The sequence below is a fragment of the Amblyomma americanum genome, chromosome 1, assembly GCF_052857255.1.
Source record: "Amblyomma americanum isolate KBUSLIRL-KWMA chromosome 1, ASM5285725v1, whole genome shotgun sequence".
Classification (NCBI taxonomy): domain Eukaryota; kingdom Metazoa; phylum Arthropoda; class Arachnida; order Ixodida; family Ixodidae; genus Amblyomma; species Amblyomma americanum.
Genome location: NC_135497.1, coordinates 438109371 through 438117823, shown reverse-complemented (window position 1 = coordinate 438117823; position 8453 = coordinate 438109371). Strand labels below are relative to the sequence as shown.

At 45.9% G+C, this 8453-nt stretch overlaps 1 pseudogene; it reads left to right on the top strand.

The window, feature by feature from the left end:
• The first annotated feature begins 675 nt into the window (after nt 1-675).
• On the top strand, nt 676-4550 carry LOC144125318 (uncharacterized; annotated as a pseudogene).
• The last annotated feature ends 3903 nt before the right edge of the window (nt 4551-8453 follow it).

The window sequence follows — 8453 nt, the reverse complement described above, 5'->3', positions numbered from 1 at the left end:
GTTATGCTGCTAGAGACCTTCCGGTTGCCCATTCCTCCACTCTCTCCCTGGCAGGTGGCATTTCGCTCTGCTACTACCTGCCACGACCAAGTGTGGAGGAATGGGCAATCAGTCATGCAGACTGTGCCAAAGACATTGAATGCAGGAGCATGCGCTCAAGAGCTTCTCTCTAAAAAGTGATGTCCTACATGTATGCTGCTTTTTCCTGTCCTTCGCTTTCTGTATACGCCCTCCTCACATAATATTCTTATTGGAAGCCTGTGAGTCTTTTAACTAAATGAATCTACTGTTGAGAATTCACCAGGGAAGGGCAACGATTGCTTTGGCTAGGTGCACAGCAATTTATAGCACAGCTACATCGTAGTTCAATGCATGAGGAATTAAGTGGCGAGGCAGTATAAGCCGCATCAGCCCCAATTCTTTTGCGGTCTAAAATAAAACAGTCCCAGATTACGCGTTGGAAGGTGGTGGAAACACCCATGGTCGTATTAGCACAGTTGTAATTTCTGTGCATTTTTCAAATGACAAAGTATGTGATCCCCACGCATAGCAATGCGTGGAAGAGTGAAAACTTCATTGTGCGGTCGATATGGCAGTAGAAGTTCTTGGCACACTTAAATATTGGCACCTCGTAAACAGTAGCACAAAACAGTCCATTAATGTCTTTGCAAAACCATGTTAACTGAGCCCATGATGTCAGATGAATGCCTGAGATGGAAAGGTGCTGTGGTAAGTGCATACAGACATCATAGGCACAAGGTAATATCTAGCTACGCACTTTGGTTCGTAGAGCTTTTTTCTTTTATTTTCTGCCGAGAATTACATGGGCAGAGGGGCCTTGTTAGGCTCAGGCCAGCTGCCTTTGACTTGGCCGTCGAATACCATGCTCTGCGCAATATTGAAAATAAACAAAAAATGCCTTCGTTTGAAAGTGAAATCTAGCAGGTCTACCAATGTCACGAACTCTCCGCGATATACTGGCGTGATCGTTCACGTTGCGTACTGGCGAACGATCCTGCAGTTTCGCTGTGGCACTATTATAGATTTTAAGCCCAGCTGATCGCCGGGAATTCACATCCACACAACTTCCAGTGCAAAGTAGCAGGCACGCGTGACAGGCAAGGCGAAGGACTCACTGCAGAGTTCTTTAACTGACACAACTTTCAGTGCAAAGTAGCATGCAGACGCGAGAGGCAAGACGACAGGCTAACTGCAGTTTTTTTTTTTAAATTCACACACAGAAATGAAACATCCAATGCTTGGTGTAACTCATCGGACCTGAAGTTTGAAATTAATGAGCATCAGTGCCGTCAAAGGATTGTATTTCGTGTACTGCTCATCTTCCACCATTTCAAAAACGAGTAATGCTATGTACACTACGGAGTGCGCCGACAACGGACTTGGCTATGTGCACTACGGACCTTGTGGCGCCATCTAGAAAGAGTGTAGTGAAACAGGTTTGCGCACTACGGATCTTGTGACGCCATCTAGAAAGAGTTTAGTAAGACAAGTTTGTCACGTGACCACATCTAGCCAATTTTGCGGCATTTCCAAGTGCAGACAAATACTTTATTTGTCATGAAAACATCGAAGTCGATAGATGTTGTCAACGTTCACTTGTCACGCGAGACAGTAAAACTGGACAGCAAGCTTCGATTTTCAAATGCCACTTTCACCTGCAAGCATGGGGGGCGACACAGGACTAATTCCACCGGAGTTCGTCCTAACCAGCGGTACGTATAGCGACGAGTTATGTTCCGCGTTTCTGCGTTCTCCCTAGCATCCACGCTAGCGTAACCCATCGGCAGTGGAATTTTACCTGGCCACGTGTTGCGCGGGGCTCCCATTCCCTCCCCTACGCCGAGTAGCATGTCAGCGGAGATGGCTCGGCACATCAAAAAAGTTTAAAAGGCACTTTTGTTCTTTCTCCAGGACTATGCAGAAGGACTGCCCGGTAAAACTGGTATTAGCGGCAAGACGTTCGCCTCAACAACTGGAAATCACTGCACTTAATTTACAGCACAATCATGAAGTCAGCAGTGAAATCTACAAGGCATATCCTGAATGCCGTCGGCTCGCCACTGAAGAGCTTAGCTTCGTGCAGCCTTTAATGGAGCTAAATGTGCCCCCAAGCATGATCGCCCAGAAACTGAAAGAACGAAGTGGTAATTGAGAGTTTTTTTCAGTTTTTGAACGTATTGATTGCATTATTACACATGCCTTTGTTTTAATTTTTCGTATGTGCAGGAAAAACAGTGATCGCCAAGGATCTGCACAATCTGAAGCGTGCAACTCGCACAGAGGATGAAGCAAGTCTACTAGTGGCAGAACTAAAGCACTGCCAAGCCACTTATGGTGCTAGAGTGCTGTCCATCACAGACGAGAATAAGGAGCTGCAAATTCTCTTTATTCAAACGCCACACATGCAGCAAGCATTTAAGTCTTTTCCGGAGGTGCTCCTCCTTGCCGCAACCTACCGGACCAACAAACTACGCATGCCGCTGTATGTGATGGCTGTCCAGGATAGGGTCCGGAAGTACCCAAGTAATCGCATATGCCTTCGTTGCATCCGAGCAACAGCACGTTGTCAATCAGCTTTTGGAGACTTTTGTTCAAGAGAATCCTGCTGGTGCTGATATACAAGTGGTCGTTGTGGACAAAGATTTCACGGAAATCAATGCCATTAGTACGACGTTTCCAAGTTCACCAGCTGTTCAGTTGTGCCAATTCCATGTCACCAAAGCATTCAAGAGTGCAGCTGGGCAGCTTGCCAAATCATCATATGAGCGAAAACGTTTATTGAGTAGTTTTAATGAAATGCTGCTTTCCCCCACACCTGCCATATACAACGATACGAAAGCTGAATTTGAAAGGTACGCAAGTCAAGAAGCTGTGAGCTATTTCGCAAAGAACTGGGGCAGCATTCCTGAAATGTGGGTTCGACACTTATGTGACCGCAGTTTACAGGTGGAAACAATACAACCAACCGTGTTGAGTCACATCATGCAAAAATAAAGAATATCCTAGCATCATAATTAAAACTGCATGAAACAGTGCGCAGCATTTTAAAAATGTCAAGCAGCATGCAGCAAGAGGCATGCCACAAAACTATACTGTTAAAAACATGTGAGTTCTATTCTCATCAAGAGTCTGAGGTTGTGGAGAAGGAATGCGCCAAGGTGCTAGCACCTTATGCCTGCAAAATAATAAAGCATGAACTGGCAAAGATGCATGATGACCCTCCAGAGGTCAGAATCTTATCTGAGCAAACTTATGCAGTGGCATCGAGTTGCACTGATTCATGGCACGAGATGTCTCTTGAGAATCATGCGTGCCGTTGCACTACGTACTCAAAGATGAAGCTGCTTTGTCGGCATTTTTTAATTGTTTGCATGAAATTTAGCATTAAATCCGACCTGACGAAGGCTGTTCATAAGCGTTGGTTTAAATCGTACCAACTCGAGTACATGGTTGGGGCTGCTAAAACCAACTCTGAAGCTGGCAATCACGAAGCACCAGAGATACTCTATGCCTGGGCCCTCCGAGAAGATGAATAGAAATCAGCGCTACAACTATGCATTGAGAACGCTTAAAGCTCTTGTCGACAACATGGCCGACTGTCACCCGGATGTTTTTGCAGAACGCCTTGCGTTCTTAGAATCGGTAAATGCCTCTTGGCTAAAGAGAGATGCCACTTTCACACATTCTCATAACGAGGATGAAATTGTGCAGGCAAATAATGCCTCTGTCCTGGACATCTTGCCTACCACATCAAGTGTACCCCAAGAAGTCGGACAACTGCCTACCGCATCGCCTGTATCCCAAAAAGAAACCGAACAACCGTGTGGCAGACAAACTGATAGTTGCAGCAGTGATGTTGGGAGCCAACCGTGCTCATCTAGCTGTGCTTGTGGCCTGAAGCTCCCTGAGGTAAAAAGTCGAGGGCGCCCATGCAAGCGAGTCCTCCGAAACCGATACAAGCGGGCAAGAGAAGCTGATGAAGCAGGGCCTGTGCCTTTTAAGTCTTTGTCTGAAAAGGCCAAAGCAAAATGTAAATACAAAGTACTCAGTGCGATTTGACATCCCCTAATTTGTTTTTACATTTTGTCTTTCCAGTGCTACTGGCTGGATTCTCTGACAAAGCCCTTTGTGATCGTGTGCTGAATGAAACATGCCTGCTCGACGAGGCTGACATTGAAGTTAGGCCAGAGGCCTTACCCAGTGCACTGCTGGACTGCAGGGTTTCCCTGCCAAAGCTGAAGAAGTATTGCACTCCTGATGCTTGGTCCCTGCTCATGGCCTCAGGTATGCACTGCAACAACAACTATTTACTCGTCATATTTCTGTGTTTAACATGAGCTTTGAATTTTTTATGACAGTTGCTGTAAAAAAGAAAAATACGCTATGGATCTGTGGCCTGTGCAAGGAAAAGGATGACGGTGCGCTGAAAATGGTGTGCTGCGATCGTTGTTTGGAGTGGTTTCACTGGTAAGACATGTTAGACTACAGTTATGAATGTCATTGTTTTCTGCTGCCTGAGAAGTACTAACACAGGAAATCTATGCCCTTTTTTCTGAAGTCTTTTCTTCAGTGAGGGATGGTGGTTTATTTTTTCCTATAAATTTCTCAATGAGAGTCAAGTACAATGTACAGCGAAAATTTTGTCATGTAATATTGCCTGGCACATACAGTGAAGTGCAAAAACACGCATTTCAGCTCGCATGTTCACATAACTATCTGAGAAGTTATGAGAGTCTGGTCACCATTATAATAGTGTATTGGTTTCTCTCCTTTTGTTGACGTGCGCTTGCTTATATATGTTTTCCAGGTGCTGTGCTGCAGTAACCAGCGCCGATTTGCAGAAACGGTGGTTCTGTACACAGTGCAAAAGCTGCTATTAAGTGCTCCCTCTGACGGAAACCAATAAATATGTTGTATCCCTGAATCTTTTGTTGAAATTTATGCAAATTGGGTCATGCTGCTCATAATGACCTCAGAAAAGTTTGAAATTCTTGCAGAATGTGATGAGCATGAAACAACTTAATGAACGGAATGCAGAAAATATTGGAAACCCAGAAATTATTGCTCAAATTCAATCGCAGCAATCATACTTTGCAGTGATTTACAGCCGTGCCTCGACAGCCAACATGAGACTGCCATGAAGTAGCTGCAAATACGTCTAAATCATTCGCGTATAGCGCGGACGGCTCCTGTAAATGGTGCTTTTAAGCCTGGCCCGCAAATTTGTCCATTCTTCCCTTGCTATCAATAGCGTAGCGACTGCTCTCGATATCGCATATAAAAAAAAAGCCTTTTCTGCTACCATCCGCTCTGGTACCAACGCAACGAATCGGCCGTACAACCGCCGCTGTTGATTTTTAGACCGCGGCATTAAGGAATGATCGCGAGACACGAGCACTTGCAGTTATATTGTTTTTGAGGATAAGAAATGGCGCAGCAATTGTCACATATTTCGTTGGACGCCCGATCCGCACCGTAAGGGAAGGTGGAAGGCGGTCGGCTGCGAGCCGTTATATCATGACGTCACCAAAATGCGGTCACGTGACAAACTTGTTTCACTAGGCTCTTTCTAGATAGCGCCACAAGGTCCGTAGTGCACATAGCCAAGTCCGCTGTCGACGCACTCCGTAGTGCACATAGCATTACTCTTCAAAAACAGCCTGCTGGCACTTAATGTTCAAGTAAAAGCAAAGCTTTCCTGCGCTCGTTGCTCACGCACTTGCCTGTCTCGCAAGGCCAGCTACAAAACTTCTGTGCCATATGTTCGACAATTGAATCACTTGATATACTTGAAATGTTCACTTACCTTTCGTAAGCTGACGTCTTCCGAACTATTCGTGATGTTTTGAAATGTAACGCAAGCATATAGTGGGCCTTTTCGATTATCCGCCTCTGGCAGCCGCGCCAGAGCGCGCCGCCAGGCGCTCGATTTTCTCGGGCTGCTCCGCGCACTTCCGGTGGCTGCCCAGAACACGTTCGTTTTTCTTTGGCTGAGCGGTTTCGGGCAGCCAGCGGGCAGCCAGACTCGCCAGGACGATTTTGTGCTGGCAGCGTCGTCTGCTAGCTCCACAGCACTCCGCAGTTGCGGCTAGCAGACGACAAAATAGAGGGAGGCGCATTCGCGACAGCTTGCGTGGTTAACAGCTAGCGCGCAGACACGGCGTTCGCGTTCGTATCTCTGAGCTGTTTTCCTAACATGGGTATGCGTGTCTTATTTCTAGTCGAATCTCCGAGCCGCATCTTGTTTACTCGTTTCAACTAACGCTTCTTATTTCGGCACCTCCGCACGCCGTCTCGTGCGAAGCGTCGTTACCTCTCTTGATTACTTGAGAAGATGGCTTGGTTTCCGGTCTTATTTTATTTTACTACGTGCACGTCTGCATATCTTTCTAACGTATACTGCATGCATGCATGAGAGCTCTTGTTGTACCAAGAGGGGAGTTAGCCGGGCCAGTTGGTTCATGAAAGAAAGAATTCAAATCGCTACAGACGGGACAAGGTGAAAAGGTGTGTTGTGTCTCCTTTTTCACCTGGTCCCGTCTGTAGCGCTTTGAATTTTTTCTGTCTTGTTGTACGTTGGCTTGAAGCTGGTATATATATCTTCTCTAGCTTCTTGCGGCGTCTACAATATCTCTATTCTTGTATCAGCTAGCCGTATTTATCTTTTAGCATCCTCGATCACCTTGCACCGGGTGCGCCCCGAAACCAGCGCGGTTTTCTGCGCACCGCGGCGGTGGTGCCCCGGCGAGGGTCAACATCGAGGACAAGATGTACCCCGCGAGGCGAAGCGTCTAGGCAGAGCTCGGAACCGGTCTTTTTCTTTGTGTTTACTTCAGTCCGTCCCCAGCAGTCCCTAGCTCTGGTCCCTCCCTAGAATTCCCTGTACCTAGCAAGATTTGTTTGTCTTGTTTCTCATTTAAACAAAAATTTGGATATGATTGCAATACAAATTAATCTTATGAATTTTATAAACACATTTTTTGTATTCTGTTTCTATGAGAATTTGTTGATACGTTGGTATTAGTCGTGTCCAATCCCGTGACTACTTTTATTTCGCAGGCGCAGATTTGAATCTGTCGGACCGCAGAGACGCTGTCACTGCCATTACGCGGCCACGCTACTTACCTCGGCTACGTTAGGACAATGGGTTAGGACATCGCCGCTAATTGCGCTTGAGGTGCACCGGGATTGTTTGCTAGCTGTTACGCTAATTGCGTTTGGGTCACATTCTCTCGTTCTATACTCGCGAGTTTGCGCGGTTGCGCGTCCTTTGTTTAAAGTTTTCTTTTCAGTGCTGTGAGCATTGTGCCTGCCGCCTCGTGGCCTCATTGGAATGGAAAGACCAAACTCACCACCTGCTGAGTCACCAGCACGAGATAAGTATCTGTGCCCTGTGTGAAAAGCTGAATTTGCTTTTCTGAAATCCCAAAGTAGGCATGTGCGAAATAAGCACCCCGAAGCTGCGAGCTCATCAGCTTGTGAGAAAACACGCATGTGACCTTTGTTGTAATGCTTTTCTCCATCGTCGTGAACTGTTACAGCACCACCAGCAGGAGCATGGCTTTGTGGCGAGACGCAGCACGGTTCAGTTCTGTTCCATTGCAGGTGAGAATCACGTGTTCTTAGTTCTGTTTGTGCATGCACGCATGAAGGAATATGTTAGCTTGTGTACAGGCAAGGAGGTTTGTCTGAAGCACTCGCGCTGTGTTGTGCAGGGCAAAAACAAAAAGGAAATTTTATATTCAGTGGTTTTTATAGCAAAAATGTTAGTTTAAAAAGCTCCCTGCAGAATGACAATAGCATGAAGTGTTGGGTCTCCAGATCGCAGCCCTCTAGGCGTCAGCTCACGTCTGTATACATATGAGCGCATTCCAACTTATACGCAGAGCATGAGCAAATTGTGGGCTTCAGCTCGTGATTTACTCAAAAGGCGGTATTGACAAAGAGCAACGGAATAGTCTTGCCAAAGAGAAATAAATAGACGTGTGGAAGGAATCGTTCTTCGCTGAACGATCTTTCAGGGCTTCCATGCTTATCTGCTCATTTGGAGGGCTCAGTGATAGTGCCTGCATATATAAAGTCCCACTTCGGAATGAATCTGTCCAATGCTTAACTTTGTGTTTTGTTGCGCTGTTGTGTGGGTAATTTTTGATGCACAGTTCTGTATAGACACCACAAGCAGTGACCAGTTAGCCCATTTTTGTGCTTTCACAAATGCACAGTATTTCAGAGGTTAATCGAGATCCGGTGGTGCTACAGCTTCTGCTTGATGCCTGTCTTGCTAGAAAATTTTCGTTCTTACAGCTGCAGAAATGCACAATGTTTTCTTTGTGTTAAACATTCACATGATTGTACACAAATTATTTTAGCTCTTTTAAAAAAGTGTGGACTTCCAGCTCCATCATTCATGTTCATAGCTTTCTAGCCTGTGT